General features: G+C 36.6%; 1 long non-coding RNA gene across 1 annotated transcript in view; it reads right to left on the minus strand.

The window, feature by feature from the left end:
• Positions 1-23,208, minus strand: part of LOC116567977 — a 74,142-nt gene extending 50,934 nt beyond the window's left edge. Inside the window, exons 1-2 of the long non-coding RNA XR_004276459.1 lie at positions 23,093-23,208; positions 18,557-18,687 (exon numbers count right to left, since the gene is read on the minus strand). This is a non-coding gene — a long non-coding RNA (uncharacterized LOC116567977). The remainder of the gene's footprint in view (positions 1-18,556; positions 18,688-23,092) is intronic.
• Positions 23,209-23,822: the final 614 nt, after the last annotated feature.

Genomic DNA, 23,822 nt, shown 5'->3' on the forward strand with positions numbered 1-23,822 from the left:
ATTCACAGAAGAACCTATTTGAAAAGTAACTATATTATTTTGGAAGAACAAACTGTAAGCTATTAATACCCATTAACACATTTTTCCAGACTATTTTTTAGATTAATGAAGTTTACTTTAGAAACACTAATGGACCTGTGGAAATAGATAACAGATGGATATGTATTTATGGGGAAGATTACAAAAAAGGCAAAATTATATGTCAGCTACTAGGCAGCGCAGTGCCTAGAAAGTCTTGAATAGTTATGGAGCAAAATGGCAAAATGTATGTCAAGGAAGAGATGAATTGAAAAAAAGATGAAGAAACAAATGCTTCGCTAATTTACTAATTTTTCCTAGGACTGACTCCATCTTATTTATCAATATTTTGGGGGTACCTCATTCCTTGAGTGTTAATTTATGGAGTCATGTGAAATCTTAAAAAAATTACCAAAAAAATCATAAAAACAAAAATCAGATTTGTGGTTTCCAGAGTTGGGAAGTGGGGAAATTGGTTGCAAGTGGTGAAAAGGTACAAACATCTAGTTATAAGATAAATTAGTTCGGGGTATGTAATGTACAACAAAATGATTGTAGTTAACAATACTGTGTGGTATATTTGAAAATTGCTGAGAGAGTAGATCTTGAAGTACTCATCACAAGAAAAAAACTATTAACCATTTTAGGTGATGGATGTAATCAAACTTAGGTCAGTAATCATTTAGCAATATATACCTATATCAAATCATTATGCTATGCACCTTAAATTTATATAATGTTAAATGTTAATTTAACAAATGTCAATTATGTTTCAATAAAACTGGAAAAAGTAAGAAATGAAACACTGTCATTTTTTTGAACACCTACTTTAATTCATTTTGATCACCTTTCTACATCTGTTATATATTGTCACTTCTAAAAATATAAAGTAGTTTGAAAATTTTACTTTAAACAACAAAGGTATATAGTCTGGTCCTATGAAAAACCCAGTAGAAAGAGCATGTACTGTACCTTTTAAAAAGTTATTTCTGTTGTAAGACTATGCAGCTTAAACAGATTCAGTTTGGAAGTGTGTGTTACATTACTAGTGGCAAGGGCTGTTATTGCAAAACAACTGAATTGAAACAAGAGAAATCAAATCTTTTACTCAGTGTTTGCTATGCAAGCCAAGCACACAGGGCAAGGTTGTATAGGTGTCCTTTCTGACTTCTGAAAACTATTTCAAAGTTGTTTCCTCTCTTTCTGGTATGGTAAGGCTTGAGAATTTGCTGTCCTAGTGCTTTTGACACCAAACTAAGCCAAGATTCCAAGGAAGTGAACTCATCTTTCATTGTTGGTTAAGATTAGCTTAAATTGAATCTACTGGGTTTTTGCTATAAATACATAATAGGTTATAGTTGAAAACAGAATAATTTATCACTTTTTATTTACTTTAGACTTCCCAACTATATTTAGCTAATAAAGAAATGTTTATAAGATTTTAAAACAATGATTTCTGGGAGTTAAAGCTATTAATAAATGAGAATCCACAATGGGAGTTGAAATAAAAATTCAACTCAGAAAAGATAGTATTTAATCTCAGCAGATATTTTCAATTTTATAAAATGAATTAATTAAGTTGATGTTCTTTTTAATGTGCTGGGACTAAGTTTTCTGTTTTATTATAATCCTGAGAATAAGAGTCTTAATGCCTTCATTTATTTCTAAAAAAATAAAATACATTTAATCAAAAGCTTATATGTTGCCATGTGATATATATGGCTATACTTAAAAAAATAAAAAGAAAATCTCAATAGTAAAGTTGTATATGAAAAATACTTAAAACAAAAAAAATCACAAAACATCTTATTCATTTGAGGTAAAGAAGATGGAAAGATATAAAAAGAAAGAAGTATAAAAATTTTGAATGTCAGAAACAGAAATCATTTTTTAAAATTTCTATTTTAATAATATAGTCATTTGCTTGAAATCCTTAAAACTGTACTTAAACATTCTAATATCATTTAATTTTCATTATAAAGCCCCTTGAATTATAACACAAACTAGTACCTTTATTTTGTTCAGGTTCCCTTCTTAAACTTCTCACTTGACAAAACAACAAAAATAATAACAGAACCCAGTGGTATATACTTATGGGAAAAACTTGAGTTTTTCTTCCTTTTGAAATGTATTTTTCACAAGTTTTACAAAGCTTGTGAAGTGGCTGTCATTTGAACTGTGTTTCTTTATCCTTTGGTATTGGTGCCTGGAGAAAAAGCTTCAAAAAAATGATAAAAAATAAAAGATTCTCCCAAAGATTTGATATCTTTAAATACTCCCAATTCTCTTAAGGCTACAAATTATAGTTCCAATATGCAGTCACCATCTTCTACTGTCATAAATGTCCTCAGTATTGAGATATTGAATGTAAATGCAAAGTTTCAAATTATGTTCTTAATTTTTTTTCATAGTTTATATGGACTATGCCATTCTTTTGCTGCCTTATGTAGTAGCTACCAACATTTTAGGATTTATAATTAAATATTAAAATTATTTTTTTTAATGAAAAGAGACACGTTCCATCATCAGTAGTGCTTACAAAGAACTTGTTATATTTAAGTGAGGGAATAATGGTTAATATATTGAAATGTTTTGCTTCTCTTCACCCTTAAAATGATAAATTTAGATAATAAATCATTTGAGAAACAAAGATTTTAAACATATTACATTTAAACCATTAAACCATTTAAACCAACTCCAGTGGGTAAAAACTGGGCGCAGAAATAATTGATAATAAAAGCAATGGTATTTAAGTGTGGCAGCATCATTGAGGGACTGACATTAGCATTGACAGTCTATTGTTAAGGTGGAGACAAAAGGTTTCATGCAAGCAGCTTGCGCGGACTGCATTATTATTATTATTATTATTTTTAAAAGATTTATTTATTTTAGAGAGAGAGCGCACAGTGGGAGGAGCAGGGAGACCAACAGAATCTCAAGTAGACTTCCCAATAAACATGGAGCCTGAAGCAGGGCTGGATCTCATCACCCTAATACCAGAGCCTAAGCGGAAGCCAAGAGTTAAATGCTTAACCCAGGGCCCTGCAATGACTGCTTTCTGACTCTGGATATGGAACTGTTTCTCTTTGGAGCTTGCTGTTGATGGTGCTTGCTATTTATTTATTGACTTGGATGGACTAATTTAGAGGCATATACTCATGGGTGCATAAGTCTATTTTCCCCACCATATAAAACCTCTGCTACCAGTCCTCAAGAGTTCCGTCTTGAACACATTCACGCTAACCATGGAACGACAGTGTTTAGCAAAGCTTTGTCTCTTTCCTTGATCTTCTGCTATGTTGTCATCTTCTGTTGAGATCACATCTGACTGTTAGCTTCCACTAACTGCCAGCCAAGCACTCTATTGATTTTGATGTAATTGTTGGACTTGAGTTAAAATTAGGTCCCTTTGCAGGGCACCTGGGTGGCTCAGTGGGTTAAAAGCCTCTGCCTTCGGCTCAGGTGATGATCCCAGGCTCCTGGGATTAAGCCCCACATCGGGCTCTCTGCTCAGCAAGGAGCCTGCTTCCCTCTCTCTCTGCCTGCCTCTCTGCCTACTTGTGATTTCTGTCAAATAAATAAAATAAAAATCTTAAAAAAAAAATTAGGTCCCTTTGCATGAGTATTTTGAGGTCAATTTTTGTTCTGACCACAGGCAGCTTCTTTTTAGCTATCTCTTCCTAGGTCTCTTTGGTAAAGGAGCTGGCCTGTGATTAATTTATTTCTGTCATGAAACTACCACCTTTATCTTAATGGATTATCATCAAAATCTCTGTGTTTGTTTGTTTTCTTTTCTTTACAGCATTCTTAGGCTTAAACTTTCCCAAATTATGTCGCAAATAAAGACAGTTCTCTTGAGGACAACTTTCATGTTCTCTGCTCTTATTGCTTGCCTCTCTCCCTGAGCAAAAATCTGAGCTTCAGTTCTGAAGATGAGGGTAGGGGCCGTGTCCCTCTTCTATTGGAATGACTTTTCTGCTGTAAGCAGGGTGTTCAACAGAGGTTGTTAACCCTAGCCTTCTCCACCTGCTTCAGGGAGGAACCTCTACAATCAATATAAGTGAGCTGGGGTGGGGGAAACTTAGGTCAAAGTACTCACCCCTGCCACATCTGGATAAGACCATTCACCCTACAAATTGGGGCCAGGTGGAAGAAAGGAGCCCCTAATTTATCAGTTGCACTTGACTGAAGTTTAACTCCTCAATGTCACCCTCGTGCAGTTAGCCGATGACACAGAAGGACAATCTGCCAGCCTGACCCTCCCACAGCCCTTAAATAGGAGCTGGGTGAAGCCAGGGTCCCGAATGCCCTGAGGTCTAGTAGAGATTTCTGAAAACAGTTTCTTTATTTTCTGTATGTTCTTAGGACTATTGGCAGACACTTTAAATGGTCACTCCTTTTGTAATTTTTACCTGTCATGGTTATTTTGCTGAGGTGAGGGCGATAGAGCTCCTCACACAGCTATTCTGGAGTAGAGCTCCCTCCAAAGCAATTTTTATCAAAGGATACTAATTCTTTGTAATTCTAAAAAATACCACAAAGTTTGAAAGAAATGCTCAAAAATATATCTCAAATTATAGTATATTTCTTGACATGTTTGGAAGGCGTGTTTTAAACATATATGATTGTGCTTATCAAGGAAAAATGAAATATAATCCCTCAATTCATCCCTGAAGCATTTGACAGGCATTTCTATTGCTTCAATATATTTTTTTTTTTTTTCTGAAATGAACTACTTGCACGAAAGTCTTGGTATTTTTAGTCTGGGCTCAGAAAATACTGATGTTAATATTAAAAAAAAAAATCTGTCGGCATTATGATAGTAGCCATATATAAATGGTCTTCTATTACATTCTGGTTATTTTCCACATGTTGATTTTTTACTGAGTTTATCACAGGTATTTTCTCTAGAACTGTATCACCTTGAAGTACTTTGACATGCCATCACCAAATATGTCACTTTGATTTATTGATAATTTTGAGCTGAGAGCACCTGAAAAAACAGTAAATGCAAGAAGAAGCTTTCTCTGAACTTTCCTGATCTGCCTGAAAAACAGACTTGTCCAAAGAGAACTCAATTGCTTTAATCCCCTCCCCAGGAATTTCATCTCCCAGAGAAGACTGACTCTTATCTCAGAAGAGACTAGAAAGTCACACAGCACCCGGACAAACCGTCATACCTCCCACTTACTCTGGAAGTGCAAGGCAGTTGTTCCTGAGAAAGCTTCAGATCTGAGAGGACAGAAAACTTTTGGCCCAGGATTCCTCCACACCGATGGACCTACCTGCCTAGGACGTCAAGGGAATTTAGGGTGTGAAGTTAGTTAGAAGTTAGAGTTTTCTTTCCTGTTCAAAGTCGCCTACCTCTGTGGTGTTGGAGAGGGGCCTAAAGCTAGGTCAAAAGGTAGAGGCCCCTAGGCTGTCCTCCAGCGCTGCCCTTCCCACCCTGCACAGGCCAGTCTGGGGCTCAGGGGAGGTGCTTATTTCTCTATTTTATGAACTTGCTTTTTATTTAATTCGGTGTGTGTGTGTGTGTGTGTGTGTGAGAGAGAGAGAGAGACAGACAGACAGACAGGAAAGGTGGCTATCGCCTCTGCCTCCTTTTCCTCTTCCCCCAGATGGGAGACCCAAGCTGGCGTGCCCTGGCCTGGCAGGTAGAGCCACACCCGGGGCTTCCTCCCTGTCCCCCTCTGGGCTCTCCAACATCACACTACCACCTGCTCCCCACCCTGATTTGTTCTGTTTAAAAAAAGAGGGTGTGTGTGTGGAGGGGGCAGTACTCTAACGGCCTGGGATTTGTCTCTTCCTCCCACAGTGCTCCCCTGAAACAGAACCGAGGACTCCCCGTCTTCCAGACTCTGACCAGCCTCTGACTTGCCTCCAACCTCCTTTCCCCTCACGACCTTGGGCCATCTTTTCTGCCGTCCTCTACCTCCGCGATGGGGCTAAACAATGTGGTTGGTTTGTGCTGTGCAGCTTGCTACCTACCGACCACGAGCTCCCAGACTGGTCAGAACTACCCAAGGCAGAGGCTGCGCTCCGCAGGCGGGGCAGCCTGTGTTCGCGCGCCTCGCACATGTACCCCCGGGCTTCTGCGTCTCCTGGAGGACGTGGCTCTGCCCCGCAGGGGCCTCTTTGGCGAGTTGGCGAGGAGAAGCGAAGTCGCCCAGCGGGTGCGCCCTCTCAGGGGAAGTAGAAAAGCCGGTGCGAGAGGAGTGGGGTAAAACTATGGATGCCAAGGAGGCCGCTAGGCTTCTGGTGAAGAACCCGAACGGAGCCCTTTGGGATCTGCATGCCCTGAGCTATGCCATGGAGACCGCCATCTCCGTGACTCCCTGGAGGGACACTTCCGAGCAGAGGTGAAACTCACCAGGAAGGTGGTGACCACCCGACCAGCGCAGGCTGGCCGGCCCCCAGGCTGGGCTGGAGGAGTATCTTCTGGGAAGGTTCACGCGTCGGAGCCCCAGCCCAACAGCCTTTCATCGACAACCCCCACCTCCCCTTCCCTCTGGTGTCAGGGCTTCTGCCTGAGCCTCTTACTGAAGCCTCTCCCAAGCCCTAGGCCAAATGGAAACAATAAAGCTTTTTGCAGAAAAGAAAAGAAAAGAAAAGGGGAAAAGCAAAAAAAAAAAAAAAAAAAAAAAAAGTTTTCGAAAAGGCCCATTCATTTTACTAAAAATCATTTACTCTCTTCTCTAAGTTGCCAATATCGCCCTTCCTCTTCCCTTCTTAAGATGATACATAAGTTCTCAAATCTCACCATTATTTTGGGCATTCATGATTTTTTCCTTGATACCCCCATGCATGCAATATTAAATATTAATAGCTTTGTACATATTTTCACCTGTTAATTTGCTTTTTGCTTATTTCATAGACCTAGCTTCTGAACTTAAGGATAACAGAATATACCACCCCAAAATATGTGATTTGGAGAGGAGGGACAGAAGGAGAGAGAATCTTTTTTTTTTTTTTAAGATTTTATTTGTTTACTTAACAGAGTTCAAGCAAGTAAGGGGAGCAGGAGAGGAAGAAGCACAGGGCTCAATCCCAGGACTGTGGGAGCATGACCTGAGCTGAAGGCAAATGCTTAAGAGCCTGAGCCACCCAGGGACCCCACAGACAGAGAGAATCTTGGGCAGACTCTGCAGAGTGGAGGCGATGACCCTTTCACCTCCCCACCCTGAGATCATGATCTGGGCCAAAATCAAGAGTCGGTGGCTTAACCGACTTTGCCACCCAGGCCCCCTAAAATACGTGATTTTGAGGTAAGGATTATTTTGCACTGAAGGCAATTAGGAAGATATAAGAAAAGTTCCCTGCCTTCCCCTTTTTAAAGACATCCCTCCTCCATCTCTACCAGGAAGAACAAAAGTTAATCACCCTATAAATTAGACACTATCAGCTTGGAGAAGGTATCAAAGGAATCTACATAACAGACTTTACTAATTGGTCTCTATCTCAATTCTTGGAGGCCTAAAATGACTTTCCTGCGTCTTGGCATTTCTCTGCAAATGTATTGTTCTTTGTTGAAGTTGCTATTTAAGCTGGAATTCTAAGCCATCTCTGAGTTGCTCATTTTTCCTGGGTATCTCCCATATATACTTGAGGTATACATGCTAATAAACTTCTCTTTGTTTTCCTCTTGTTAACTTACAGGAGTCCTAGCCAAATACTCAGAAGGGTCAAGGAAAATTATTCTCCCTCCCCTATAGAAGCTAGGATAGCAGAGGAAGTCTTTCTTTCCCTACACTCCCTGAGTACAGCTAAGGATAAACCACAGTGGTTCTTTTTAGATACACAAGCGTCTAACAATTACTAATCGACATGTGATTTTCTTAAACACTAACTAAAGAAAGATGTGAAGAGTAGACCTATTGAAGGAAACCAAAACTAACCAAACCAAACAAAAAGATACACTGGAAGAAGGACATGTGAAAATGTAGCCCTCTCCTCCCTCTCCAGCACACACAAAAGGCCTAAACACACACAGGCTTACAGACATGTGTGTACACACAGAGACATGTATGTATTAAAAGAAGTAAACTATTCCAGTGTGTAGCATGACATATCTCTGGAAAACTTCATTATGATAAATATTTGTCAATTCAAGAAAGCACATGATTTTAGATTTTTATTTGCCTGCTTAGAGGCAGCAAATATTTAATTTCTTTCTCAGATCCTTTATTCACAACTTTTTAAATACATAAGCTTCCGACAGGTGGAGAATAACAAGCAAAGTGTAAAAATGCTGGTAATATTAGGGTTCTGATTATGTTATATGCCTAACTGAAGAATAAGAAGAAACAAATTATAATCATTTCTGTTATTCAAACAGTAGCACCAAAAATTTTTTTGGTAAAGTGTGAGTAAATTATCCTAACGTGCTCGTTTTCTAGGGCAGCCATAAGAAAGCACCACAAACTGGGGGCTTAAAATTTTTTTTGTCTAAGTGTTCTGGAGGATAGAGTCAGCCGTGGTTACTTCTGAATGTCGTGTGGTGGAATTTGTTCCTAGCCTTTCTCTTAGGTCTAGTAGTTTGCTGACAATCTGCATCACTCCTGGACACCTAGATGCATCAGTCCGATGTCTGCCTTCATCTTTACTCTGCATTCTCCCAGTGTGCATCTGTTTTAGTGTTCAAGCCTTCCTCCTTTTACAAGGACACAATATTAGATCAGGGCCCACCTTAGTGACACATCTTAACTTGATCATCTGCCAAGACCTTATTTCAAGAAAAATTCACACCCAAAGATACTGGCCAGCTGGAACATTCAGTGTCTTTAGGGGGACACAATTCAACCCATAACATATAGGGACTTCGGCATCATTAACAAAACTGAACTTGTATGAATTATAAGAAAATAAAAAGGAAAAGAAACAAAAATATACTAGTTAGATTATTGGGGCTTATGTGCCCCAATGACTCAGATGTCTTTGTAAATATCTGTTATTAATTAATTTATCTGTAATGCAAAACCTGGATTTTATCAATTCTAAGATGCACTTTATCCCACATTTTAGAATGTCTTAAATCATGATGCATGTTAAAAATTGTGAATATAGGAGGCACCTGGGTGGCACAGCTAGTTAAGCATCCAACTTTAGGTTTGGGCTCAGGTTCTGAGACTGAGCCCTATCTCAGGGTCCTGAGACTGAGCCCTGTGACCTGCTCGATGTTCAGTGCAGAGTCAGCTTGAGATTCTTTCTCCCTCTCCCTCTGCCCTTCCTGCTCATGCTCTCTCTCTCTAAAATAAATAAATAAATCTTTAAAACAAAACTTATGAATCTGTGTAATTATAATTGAAAACGTTTTTCCTTTTATTAGTGATACTAAAAATGCCTTAAGATAGATAATCTTGCAGACCCATTATATATAACAAAGTGCTTTCTTTTATAGTATAAGCTAAACCTTTCCACCATTATGTAGAACTGTACTCATCCAGGTCAGATCCGTATTTTTCCTGTGGTCAGCTTATTTTGATGACATTGAATATTCTTAGGGAAGAGACATATTCTTTCAACAATGAATATGAAATTAGAAATCTCTGTGCTGTGTGTCACATAATAATTTGATTGAAAATAACCTTCTGTCAACCAAGTATTTGATCACTTATCATAACCCAAACCTCTAAGTGCTTTAATTATACATTTTCTCATCTGGTCCCAAATCCCCAGCCACCTTTTACATCTTAACATTACTAAACTAGATTAAACTTCACAATGTTCAATCCTTTAGTGAACTGGTTACACCAGAATTGTTGTCACAAACTGCCTTTATGTAAATTCTTCCTAAACAAGCTTGTGGATTGCTCATTTTGAAGAACTGTGCTAGCCACTTGAATTATGTGCACCATGAAAGCTACATAAAATGCAAAGGTATAGCCATTATTTGTGACCATTTTTATGTAATTCTGTATTACAAACACATTTTTTCAAATATTCTTCTCAAAAATATTCAATTTACAGTATTTCAAAATATTGGATTTTCCTCAGACAGATTACCTGTCTGTATCATACCAACCACAAGTTGACCATCTGTCCTCTTTCAGTTTAGAATAATGTTGGAATACTATTAGTGAGTATGATTTCCACAAGGACAATTTCTTTGAGGGGAAAGCTTACAATTTTCAATATATTCATCAGCACTAATGTTCATTTGCAAACACATACATGTGTTTATTTTTTTCTTGTTCTGGTAGATTAACATCCTAAAAGGATTGACTTATGAAGATTGGGTCATGTTTAGTCAATAAATTTCTCTCAGGAACACTTTGTTTTTAGTTAAGTGAAGAACAATGAGGCCAGGGGCACTCTATTTTTTCTTTCTCTGTGTTTATTTGTGAAGGGTCCCAACTATGGTTGACTAACGTTCTGCTGTAGTCTCATTTTTGTTGAGGGCTGAAATTTTAATTACTCCTTTGAGTTTTCGCCAGTTGTCTTTTGGCAACTCGACACACTTATCTCCAGCCACTCTCTTGGACACTAACTTATGATCTGATAGTCTCCTTCCTAATTAATCCACTTGTGTAGCTTTAAATAATTAACTTACTACTAAAGTGAGGCTTTATTTACAAAATACAAAAATAAAAAATATTTATTTTTTTCTAAAGTTTTTATATAGAGGTTTTCTTTAAAGATTTATTTATTTATTTTAAAGGGAGAAAGAGCGAGCTTGGAGGGGCAAGAGAGTGAAGCGGACTCCACACTGAGCAGGGAGTCTAATGTGGGGCTTGATGCCATGACCCATGAGATCATGGCCTGAGCCAAAATAGAGTCAGATACTTAATCGGCTGAGCCACCCAGGTGCCACCATTTTTGGAATATCTTGGAGTTTGTCTTTTCATTGTTATCATGAGTACTTGCTTTTAAACTTTGCTGAGTACAGCTCAAATGCATCATGCTTCATCATTATTCAGTTAAATATTATTTCATGTAGTGCTATATTGTTATGCTTTGTTTATGCACTTTCCCTTCATGATAGTTGTTGGTATAGATTAACCCATAACATCTCACATAAGGAAGTACTTTTAAAGCACTTTACAAATAATATTACTATAATTAATAGCAGTCAATTGCAGAAATATTATTATTACAGTCTTTAACATAAAAAACCCTGAGAATTATAGTCTCTGTGATAGAGACTTTTTGGTTTGCTAGAAGGTGCATAAGTATAAAAAGTTAAGGGTTAGTCTGTGGTTTAAAAAGTTGCTTAAGATTATTGATATGACTCATTCCTTAAGAAAAATAGAAGCTGTTCTGTCAGTTTCAGTATGGAATGGTACAATAGCTGACATACCATCTTGTTGTTCACTAAGTCCTATTCAAAAAGAAGATATGGGGGACGCCTGGGTGGCTCAGTCAGTTAAGCGGCTGCCTTCAGCTCAGGTCATGATCCCAGGGTCCTGGGATCGAGCCCCACATCGGGCTCTCTGCTCAGCAGGGAGCCTGCTTCCTCCTCTCTCTCTGTCTGCCTCTCTGCCTACTTGTGATCTCTGTCTGTCAAATAAATAAATAAATGTTAAAAAAAAAAAACACACACACAGTGTGATTCTAATTCCCAGAAGAGGAGACACACACACACACACACACAGACACACACACCCATACATAGACATGTACACAGATCTAAGACCCCATCTACAGAGGGAGAGTTGCAGACAATAGTTTGCTTATTTAGGTACTGATTCTTGATACCAAGCTGTACCCAGAGGCTTTGTAGTATTATCTAGACTCACTTCCAAGTATAGGATGCATGGAGGAAATCCCCATCTATTTATTGGCTGTTGTGAAAACTTCAGCAAATTACTTAGTCCCTCTAGCCATCAATTACCTCATTCATAAAATGGAAATAACAATAGTTCCTGCTTCCTAAGTTTGCTACATGGAAGAGAATTTAGAATACTACCTGGAACAGAATAAGCACACAATAACCAATATTAGTGTTATATCATGGCATAAACACTCTAAATTTCACAAATGAAAAAATATGGTAAAACAGATGATAGAGTGGAAGCCATATACACTTAGGAGTGAGGCATACATTAAATTTTTGCTTCCTTATAACAGCATGACTTTTATGACCTTGGACAACCACTTACCCCATTAAAAATCAGTAACATTGTTTCTATAAAGCAAGGTTAACAATACTGATCTTAATAGATAATTTTACAAATAAATACAAATATATTTATGTCAATGGATATGTAAGTATTCTGGAAATATATGATAGAAATAATAATACAATATAAGATTATAGGACAAATATTATTTGTTTTGCTTACTGAAAGTAGATTCTATAGCCTATTGCAACCTTCTTTGGAAAAAATTTTACCTTAAATATGTAGTCAAATCCTTAATGGCACAATTTGGTTGTTATATGTTAGTATTATTTTACGATTTAGCTTGATCATAAATAAAATATTTTAAGGGAAAATGTCTATACACATATATAATTGTAGCACTGTACATTTTAGAACTGTAGTCACATTATAATCCTTGGTATGGAGATCCATTTCTTCTCATAAACAAGAGCTAGACATTTTTACTTAAATTCATATTTAACTAGAGAAATTACTTTGAGAATATTTTTACACAAGGCATATAAGAGCTTTTTATTGATAAAAATTAATATGGTATAAATGGGCATATTCCCAAGTGCATATGGTGATAAAGGACAAATTTACATTAATTTTTAGAGATAGGTAAAAGGCATGTATCATTTACTTTCCACATAGTTCATTACATAGAAATACAAATATTAATTTAAAACAGTAATACCTTTCTACATATTACCTGAATATACCTAAAAGAGCAATGAAATTTTTTGACCTCTTTTTTAAAAGTGTAAGTCATATTGTTTGCAGGTGTGCAGCAGTACCCTCAAAGTACACACATATATTAATCTCAAATACCCAATGAGTATTTAATTCGCATCCTTTATCTTATCACTGAAAATGTGGTAAGCTAAGGCAGTTATATTTTGATCATTGGTTGGGCTTTTTCTTTTTATTTTTAAATCAGTAGGTTTAGGAATTTGGAGAATAATGGGTCACTGACCATGTGGGAAGATGAATTTCTTTTTCTTTTTTTCTTCTTTTGTAATATAGAATATGATAGAACCACTAGCCTCTCACCATCAAAGTGTTGTCAGATCAATTACATCTTGCCTGTGCTTCCCTCCCATGACTAAAATACTTAGTACCTGTTCTTTTCCTCTTTTCATTATATATATGTATATATATATATATATATATATATATATATATACACACACACACACACACACATACACACACACTCATATATGAATCTGAGGCGCAGTGAATATATATGAAATATATATGTATATATTTCACAATTAAAATCATGAAGGGTGTTACCCTACATAGATAAATTTCAAGTAAACATTTTCCAAACTCAAATATATGATTTTTATCCTCATCAAAGAGCAAAATGTCCTCTAAGAGCATAAATACAAGGAGAAAAACCTCGTTAATCATATAGAATTCCCTCACTGTTCACAACCCCCTAGGGAGCTTCCCAGGTATCATCTGAAACCTACTCCTGTGGGCAAAGGACAGAGAGAGATGGAAGAAAGAGGCAGGGCACTACAGATCAGTAGGTAGATGGCAGTTATAATGAATGAGGGAATTTGCAAGGCTTGTCTTGGGGTCTGTCTGCAAGATGAGTAGATCCCCACACTTCTGTCAAATCCTAAAAGTTTAGATAGAGGACTTTACTGGATTCAGTTATATATACTGTCCAAAGGGTCTCAGGAACACATTTCCATCTCAAGGCTATGTCCTTGGGACAGCCCCTGAGAACAGAGAAGGCAAGCAGTACACATCTCTCTAGCTGCGCTAGAAGCTGATGCCACAGCAATAGACAGACACATGCAAGAGGAAACACAGGTTAAGACAATAATTAGCCAGGGGTGCCTGGGTGGCTCATTGGTTAAGTGTTTGACTCTTGGTTTCAGCTCAGGTCATGATTTCAGGCTCTTGAGATCAAGCCCCTGTTTAAGATTCTCTCTCCCTTTCCTTCTGCCCTTTCCTTAGCACCCCCCCCACTCACTCTCTCTCTCTCTCTCTCTCTCAAAAAACAAAAAAAGACAGTATTATCCAAATTTATGACAACATTTTCCTCAAAAATGGAAAATTACCGGAACTGTTCATCTACTACGTCCCCTACCCTGAGAGCTGGCTCATTCAGGACATTCACTTATATCCTCATGTGATTTAATAATGACAATAGACTCATCAAGTATAAACACACACCTTCCTAATTGGATAACTGCACAGGTGTCTCCTTGAGAAACATTAATAATGTCCCATGATATTCTATTTTGTAGGGCAGCTTTTCCTGTTAGAGACGTTTCAGTGTTCTGTAAGGATAGGCTCTGTTGGCTGTCATTAAAGGTTTGCAGGGTGAATTTAAAGGCCCTCCAGGTCAATGGAAGGAACAGAGAGAGCAGCCAAATGATTGTACCAGTGGTAAATAGAACATGCTCCCCCTGGCCTTGAGGAGAGAGAAGTTAGCTTTAGGAATTTGATCTAGTTGTGTATACCGTACATGTTGGTCAGGGAGGCAGCACTGGCAGGTGTGAAGAGATGGGACAAGGTATGTCAGACCAGAACTTTCATCTCTCTTCTCTTCATATGGTGCATGCTCCATTATCAGTACAGTGCATTTTTAAAAGGTCAAACTTGCAGCAGGACAATGAAATCCCAATGAAAATTGGGTAGTTCTCCCTCATCAAGGGATGTAAAGTAATTCACACATCCCAGCAAAATATTCCATGCAAATTCCACTAGATAACGCCTTTCTCAGGCATTATGGGCTTGGCATTCTGAACAGCATAGTTTATTGATCCTTTATGAGAGTCTGAGCAATGGCAGTTTCCTGCAATTTCTGTACTGTAATGGTGTTGGATGCCTCAGCAGGGGTACCCAATCTGGCATATGAGGCAACAGCCCTATTGGCTGAGAATTCAAATATATTAAAGCCTGTGACAGTACATTAGTCCACCTACCAGAGATGGTTTTATATATTAGTAACTTAATATTTTCTTTTCTATAAGTCTTGGTGCATGTCGGTTATAGGGAAGATGGACCATGCATTCAAATGTCACCTTCTTTTGCCTAGTCTTCTGTATCATGACTTTTGAAATGTGACCCTAGATCACTAGCCATTTAACAAGGGTATCCAGCCATATTTAGAACCTCACTCAGGGCCAATGTAATCAATTTGCTATTCCTTCCCTGGTAGGGAATTCCAATGAATGGGAATTCCTTTGGCAGTTGCCTTGGATGTGTTTAGAACATACATGACCTGCTGTTACTGCATTAATCAAGTTACTATATTTCAAGCGCAATCCAGGATCCTTGGCAGTATGCCATCCCACCAGGGTATTATGGTCGCTGCTCTTCTGTATGCATCTTCTGTATCTACTGAAGGGACAGTGCTAGGGCTTGTACCTGAACTAGAACAGCAGCTTCCTGGTTGTCAGGGGCTGTCGATACCTTATGAGGTGGGAAGTGGAAGGCAATGAGGATTGCCTCAGGCTCTTGAAGGTGACCCCACATGTCTCTTCACACATTCTGATCCCACAAGGGCCCAGTCATGAATTATCCCTCAGCTCCCAATAGTCCAAACTGTAAGGTTAATTCCTTTAGAGCAACCCAACTGTCAGTGCAAAGGGTTGGTGGCCAGAGCTAATAAATAATTGCCAGCCAAACCACTCTGTGTTCATTCCATTGACTGCAGTTTCATTCTTTCCTGAAAGCGTCCATCTAAGCAGTACTGTGCATTGCCAGGAGCTATTGTCCAATGACAGCATATCATACACATATCTCCTCCCTTTCAGAACTGGCACCCAAATCCTAGGGTCACTCTCCCCTTCTGTTGTCTTTGCCCCAGTGCCTGACCATGACATAGTCTTAGGCATAGCTCAGTCAAATGGGAGCCCGGTTTGGGGGTTGTTCAGAGCTTGAATCTGTTTCACTAGTATTTTTGCCTTCTCAAAGATGGCCTACTGTTCTTATCCCTAGTCCCACAGGTCCCCTTTCTTTACCAGGTGGTGTAAGGGCGGAGGCATCATGCTGGGTGGGGAATAAAAGTCTTCTAAAACCCCAGAATCTCCACAAAGGCCTGCATCTCCTTTACATTTTAAAGGTTGGATAAGCTTTCATTCATCAAAGAAAGTTTATGGGATAACATGGGTCTTGCCTGACAGAATGTCTCCTGAAACATTATGGCAGGGCCTGGACCTTAAATTTTCTTTGGTTTCACCCCCTATCTTTTCCCTCACAGATGGTCTAGCAAAGTCCTGCAGCATATGCAAGTCTTCAATGTGAACATTTTATCATCAATGTAATGGGTACATTTTACTGATCTGGGGAAAAAGAATAGGACAGATCTCAGGCTACCAGCTTATGACATATTGTGGGACTATGCTGGTAGTCTTGGGAATCACTTTGTTATTGTCTCTCCTACAAGATGAGAGATTGATCTTGGTTTTTAGAAACTTGTAATTATCAAAGACTTTTCCATGATTCTCCTTGAAGATGAACCACATTCACAGAAACACTTTTTGTCAAAGCATCAGAGAAAATAATAACTGTCTGCAAATGACAAAATACTAAAAAATGGCCATGGTTAAAAACATGATGAGAATTTATTTATTTATTTTTTTTTTTTTAAAGATTTTATTTATTTATTTGACAGAGAGAAATCACAAGTAGACGGAGAGGCAGGCAGAGAGAGAGAGAGGGAAGCAGGCCCCTGCTGAGCAGAGAGCCCTATGCGGGACTCGATTCCAGGACCCTGAGATCACGACCTGAGCCGAAGGCAGCGGCTTAACCCACTGAGCCACCCAGGCGCCCCGATGAGAATTTATTACAATGCAATTGACAAGGCAATTTGGCTACTTCCGCAAAATACATTTTTTTAAAAAGATTTTATTTACTTATTTGAGAGAGAGTGACTGAGAGAGAGCATGAGAGAGGAGAAGGTCAGAGGGAGAAGCAGACTCCCCATGGAGCTGGGATCCCGATGCGGGACTCAATCCCGGAACTCCCAGGTTCCAGATCCCAGTTCCAGATCCCAGGAACTCCACCCAGGTGCCCCTGCAACACACATTTTGAAATTATGGCTGATAACCTTATATCACAACATGTCAGATTTTTAGGAATTTTACAAAAATGAAATGAAATGAGTACAGCCTCTGGGTCAACTGGTGGTCATGTTTTCTCAATGACCTTCCCCACACTGATTAAAAAACAAAAGGATGAATAACAGTTTCTAACTATACGAATATGTTTTGGAAAACCTATGTATTTAGACATTAAGGTAGCGAGCTAATGATAGAGAAACAAATGATAATAGAACAAATAGCTATGACTCATGGTAATGCTATTGAAAGGACTTATAATAATATACAAAGTTTAGATAAAAACACATGTATCCACAAAAGCATACAAAATTACTGATCATGTTAAACTAAAACAACAGTGTTTCTGTGTCTTAGCTCAGAAGAAACTAGAGACAACCATGCCTCTAGAAATTTAGGAAGCAGGAGGTTATTGCTTGCATACATTGGGAAAGGGAGAAGTTCACCTAGGGGGAAAATTTGTAGTACATGTAACTTTTTAAAGAATAGTTAGTAGAGCTGGAGCTTTCCATGAAGGCTAGTTTAACTTATATAAACTATCATTTATGAAACCAGAGTGGGAACTCCTCTAAGATTGATAAATCACTTAACACAGTTTATTCTTTTTAACCAAAAAGTAGTGTTTAAAGTGGAAGAGAGCAATTGCCATTGGAGAATTTTACTGCATTCTTCAGCAGTAATGAAAAATATATAGAAATATGGCTCTGACTTTGGGGAATGGAAATATTCGTATAAGTTTTTCCCAAACCTATTTCACAAAACAGAAAACCAAACAAATCCTGTACAAAAAAAATATATATATTTTTTAAAAATGGAAAGCATAGCATAGTAGGTTTTTTAAATGAATCATGATATTTATGGGTATATTAAAGACTTACATTCTACAGCAGAGATTTCTGTTTTAAGTTATTTAAATAATTTTTTCCCAAGCTTATTTGACAATGGAATACATGATCCATGTTCATCTTTATAAGCAAGCAAAAATAGTATTTTGTGCACCCTCATTATAGAGAACATATTTTGGGGAAAAACTATCAAAACAATAGAGCTTCATTAAATACAGTGATGACTATTTCTGGGGCCAATGATTAATTAACAATAGGCATACACAAAATAGATGATAGATGATTCCTTATTTCACAAACTTTAGTCTATCCTTAAATTATATTCCTGTTCACAGTTAAGAAAATCTCATGAAAGAATTTCAGCAGCACCTAGAGCAGAAATTTCTTTTTTTCCCCTGTGGTTTTACTGAGGAGTAATTATCAGCTAGCTAATAAGAATTATTACTTTATGGCATGATTATTTTTATAAAATATTTACTTATCCACTTTATTGAGGCAAATTTATATACAGAACTGTACTCACTAGTTTTAACAGATGTGTACATTAAAGCATCCACTGCTACAATCAAGATAAAGTTTTCAATATCCCCAAAGGTCCTTTTAGATCCTCATGAAATAAATTCCATTTACAATGCAGTCCCAGTTAATCACTGACTAGAAAAAAAAAAAAAAACAGTAAACATAAGATTAAAGATATGAAGTTCAGCCAAGAGTCATATGTATTCATGGTCTGTATCTATTACAATGACAAAAATAAATAAAGTGATGTAAACACTGGCAAAGTGTCATGTCAATTTCTATGGAGACTTGCATAGGTTATCAGTCTCAGGATTTCTGGGTCGATGAGGATGATTTCTTCATTTTCATAGACTGAAAATTTGTCTTAAATTGGAATCTCTAACTTTGTACAATCTTCCATTTGGAGTATATTTTTCCCTTTATGTCTGGGAAGGGCAGGATCCAGGCAGAAATATTTTCAGGAAAAAAGGTCAATTATATGTTAAAACTACAAACAAACTTGGCTATGAAATTTAGAGATTTTATGCAATGGGAAAGCAGGAATATACTAAAGTTTCTTTAATGGGGGCTGAGTAGATGAAGCATTAATGCATGCTAGAGTTACTTGAAGGTTAAATTACATTTTCCGTCTCTTTTTGTTAAAATAATTTAGGCTATTTATGCTTTTTGCTTTATTGTTTTGTTTTTCTTTTCCCATGTAAAGAAATTTTAACTACAAGCTGCCTCTGTATACATTTTAGGTAATCTAAATATTACACATCTCCCTAAATGTCATTATCACTTATCAGTCTGGAATCAGGTGTTATTTATACATATGGCTATGATCTTCTTCAGTTTCCAATGACTATAATTTTTTGACTTTTGATTGTTTTGGTTTTCTTACCTGTTCATAATGTACATTATGACCATTATTATACATACATAAATGATTACATTTAACTGAGGAAATCAATTCACCTTGATTTTCTCCTCAGCTCATACCGGCATAATACATATTATTTGACCACCAAACATAAACTAATTTCAAATATAATGGTGGCATCAACTATTGTAGGGAGGTAGATAACCCTTCAGTTATATTAGGTTTGTGCCTTTACTAATTGTATCTCTGTTAAAGAATTTACTGTTAGGCAGAACTCTACTGTTCTTGAGCATAAAGCCCAAGTGAGGGAGTTATCTGTTTGAGATAACACATCTTAAAAGTGATGAGCACACAATTGCTGAAAAGGGAAAATGCTAATGAAAATAATGCAAAAGCAAGTAACTTTTAGAGCAAATTACTGACATTTTTGAATTTTGAACCAAAAGACAATTTTGATTGCTGGAAATGCATCCACTAAACTCTATGCCTAAGCATATTTAAGAAAACAATAGGAGATTGCTTAGAATATGAAAACAAAAACTACACAACTGATATATTTTGTAGTCACAAAATTCATTTTTTCCCTCAAAAGAATGAAATGTTGATATCTGCTTAAATTTATATGAAATGGAAAAACAGTGTGTGGAGGAATACATCAAAATTTGAACATTTCTTATTAACAGGAAATGATATTTGTGGGGTGAAAGATTAAAATCTTTAAGAATGAACTTTTGATTTAGAAGTTTTCTTTTGATGGAAAGTTGTAATAATAGTACAAATATTTCCCATAAATCTCACATCTAGTTTTCCCTACATTAACATATTACATTAGTATGGTAATTTGGCACAACTAATGAATTAATTTTGATACATTATTATTAACTAAGCTTTGTACTTCATTCAGATGCCCTTAGTTTTACCTAATGTCATTTTTCTCTGCCAGCATTGCTTCCAAGGTAGAAATAAATATTTCTATATGGATCCATCTGTGTCTGCACTGAGTTAACTATGAGTTCACATTATCTGGAACTCCAATCCATTAACATATGGATCATTCTAGCTTTTTCACTTTGCCTGTCTGAAACTTCCCACTCCAACAGTGAAAAGCCTGGCTTCTAACATCTGCCACCCATTTATTTCATTGTTGAATTCTACTATATATGTATAACGGTTTCAGAACTATTAACCTAAATCCCCATAGTAAAACAACTTTACCAAATATGATATGATGACTGTGCATAATTTCATGTATTTTAAGTCTTACAGTCTCTATTCATTTTTAGTTACTACCCCCTTTATGTTTGATTGTTTCATACATTCATAACATATTTAGATTGTTTTGTCACAGTTTGCATTCCATCCTGTGCCCAGACCTTCTAAATGATTTCTAAAATTTGCATACACTGAAGTTTACTCTTTGGAATGTAAAGTTCAATGGGTTTGAAATGCAAAGTATCATGAATTCGCCATTCTAGAGCTATACAATATAGTTTGTCACCCTAAGAGTCCTGTGTGTTTCATCTATTCAAACCTCACCTGCAACTTAAGCAACTATGACCTATTTTTTTTTGTTGTTGTTGTAAAATCATTTTAATTCTGTTCTCTCTGTGATGCTCCCCATCACAATACTGAGCCTATAATTTTGGTTATCAAAATATACATCTGTGTCACCTTTATAAAAAAACCAAATTTGCTCTCCTTTTACAACAGAATAAAAAATTATAAATATTTATACCATTGTTCCATTTCAACACTGAAACTCAAGGGTCCATGCCCCAAGGAGAGCAGGCCAGCATGGGGTATGCTCTCAGGGGAGCCCCTTGAACCTGTGAGTGTAGAACATTGTGGGGGAGACAGTTAAGACTGAGTGTCACCCACATTCGGGAGCCCCAGCATTAAAGGCAGGTAAAAAACAAAACTTTGGTCCAAAATTTACAGGAGAACAGGAAACCCTGAAAGTTTAAGAGCACATGTCCAGGGCACCTGAGAAGCTCAGTCAGTTAAGAGACCAACTCTTGGTTTAGGGTCAGGTCATGATCTCAGAGTCCTGATCTCAAGATCCTGAGATGGAGCCTCAAGTTGGGCTCCATACTCAGTTGGGAGTCTGTTGTGGATTCTCTCTCTCCTTCTGCTCCTCCCCTTCCTCTTAATCTCTCTCTCCCAAATAAATAAATAAATAAATAAATAAATAAATAAATCTGTCTTTAAGAGTGCATGTCCCCTGGACAGAGAACAGGCTAGGTGTGAGTAAAGCATCTGGAAGTGTCAGACAAATTCAACATTCATCCTTCCAACTATGAACCATTTATTGTCTTGATCATTTTATCTTTTCTAGGATGTCATATAGATTGAATCATATAGTATTTATCTCTTTCATACTAGTTCCTTTCACTTAGAAATATGCATTTAAAATTTATCCATGCATATCTTTTTGTGCCTTGAAAGTTCATTTCTTTTTATATTCCATTGTATGGAATATAAAAGTTTATTCATTTCTTTTTATATTCCATTGTATGGATGTAGCATGGTTTCCAGTTTGTGTACCATTCTTTGTGGAGGACATTTTGGTAATGACAAATGACACTGAGTGTGTTTTCACATACCTATCTTCCATCTGTATATCTTCTTTGGTAAAGTATCTATTCAGATGTTTCACCCATTATTAAGTTGTATTTTTTCATAGTTGAGTTTTAAGCCCTCTTTGTATATTTTGGATACAATCCTTTACCACTTATATGTTTTGCAAATATTTTCTCTCAGTCTGTATCTTGTCTTTTCATTTTCTTAACAGACTTTCACAGAGCAAAACTGTTTACTTTTAGATTATTAACATTTTTAAATTAAAATTCTGCATTGTTGGATTCTTATCTTCATTATGTGTGTTATCTTTGTTAATTTAAAATGAAGCCTAAAATAAATGTTTAGAATTGCTTTCCCAAATATTTTAGTTCTAAATTATATTTGTGTTTATCTTTGTATATGATTTTATTGTATTTTTGTAACTAATGTTTACAAAATGACTAAAGAGTCACTTAGTTGATGTTTGCTTATGAATTCTCTTATCTTTCTTGTGAAGAACAGAAGTTTCATATCCAACAACATTACCTTCAAATTTTTATATTCCCAATGTACACAACATTCAAAACAGATATTAACATTTTTAATAAAAAACTGAATAAAACTTATTAAATATTGTTTTTCTAGTTGGTACAACAAAATTTCAAAAATACTGGTCATAGAGTATTTCTAAATAGACTTTTGGCATTGAAAACTTCATAGATTTCAATTAGTAGCACTAAAAATTCTCTATTACTAACCACTATAAAATAGTTTTGATAGTTTCAGTTACAGAAAATATATAATGCCTCAAAGTGAGATATGGAAAGTTTTCATCATTCAGTAGAAATATATTCAGTAATTAGAGTTTTCAAATGAATTTTTTCATTATGTTCAGTGAGCCAGCTATAGTACATCATGAGTTTTTGAGGTAGTATTCAATAATTCATGCGTTGCGTATAACACCCAGTGCTCATTACCACACATGCCCTCCTTACTACCCAATCACCTTGTTCAAATAAATTTTTCGAACTATAGCAATCCATGTTGAAAAGCCCATTGTCAGTTTTCACGCTAGCTTTAAAAAAAAAATGAAAACTTAAAATTATCTGTTCAGATTACCTTATTTTCAAAATCTCAGATATATCTTTGTGTCCTAAAAGCAGCATTTAAACACAATCCTTTTATTCTAGACCTTTATAGATTTCCTCTGTGTGTATGATTAAGGTGCATGAGTATGAGAGGTGAGAGACTTCTAGTAAATATAATTAACTGTGCTTGACAAACCTTGAAGAGTCTGAAAGTGTCACAGTGCTGTAACCTCAGGTTGTAATTCTGACATCACAAATGTTTCCTGGGAGAGAGCAAGAGAGTGAGCAAAGTCATATATACAGAAATTATAGGAAGCAATTGAAGGCTAGACTGAACTCTTCACTGAAGTGATAAAAAGCCTTTACTGGTGAATTTTTTTATGCTTCAGTTACTTACATTTCAATTACACTTTCTCTAATACCAGGTCTCCTCTTCATCCTGTTAAACACACATTCAATAGCTGTCCTTTTCTTATTAACTATGCACTGGAAAAAGCAAAATATTTTCTCAAAGTCCTGTAGAGGTAAGAGGATTGATGGTAGACATAAGTGATACTTACATTTGGGAGAGTACTGCAAATCAGTCATGGACTCATACAAATACTGACTAGCTATCACTGCTATGGGAAAGTTATTTTGAATGATTTTTCAAGTAAATAGTTGTATCAGTTAAGAATAAGCAAAGTTTTGTCCAAAGCTCATTGCCCTGCAAAACAACTTAAAATAAACCTAGAAAGATCACAGTGATGTTCTGAAAATAT

Source organism: Mustela erminea, chromosome 10, assembly GCF_009829155.1.
Source record: "Mustela erminea isolate mMusErm1 chromosome 10, mMusErm1.Pri, whole genome shotgun sequence".
NCBI lineage: Eukaryota > Metazoa > Chordata > Mammalia > Carnivora > Mustelidae > Mustela > Mustela erminea.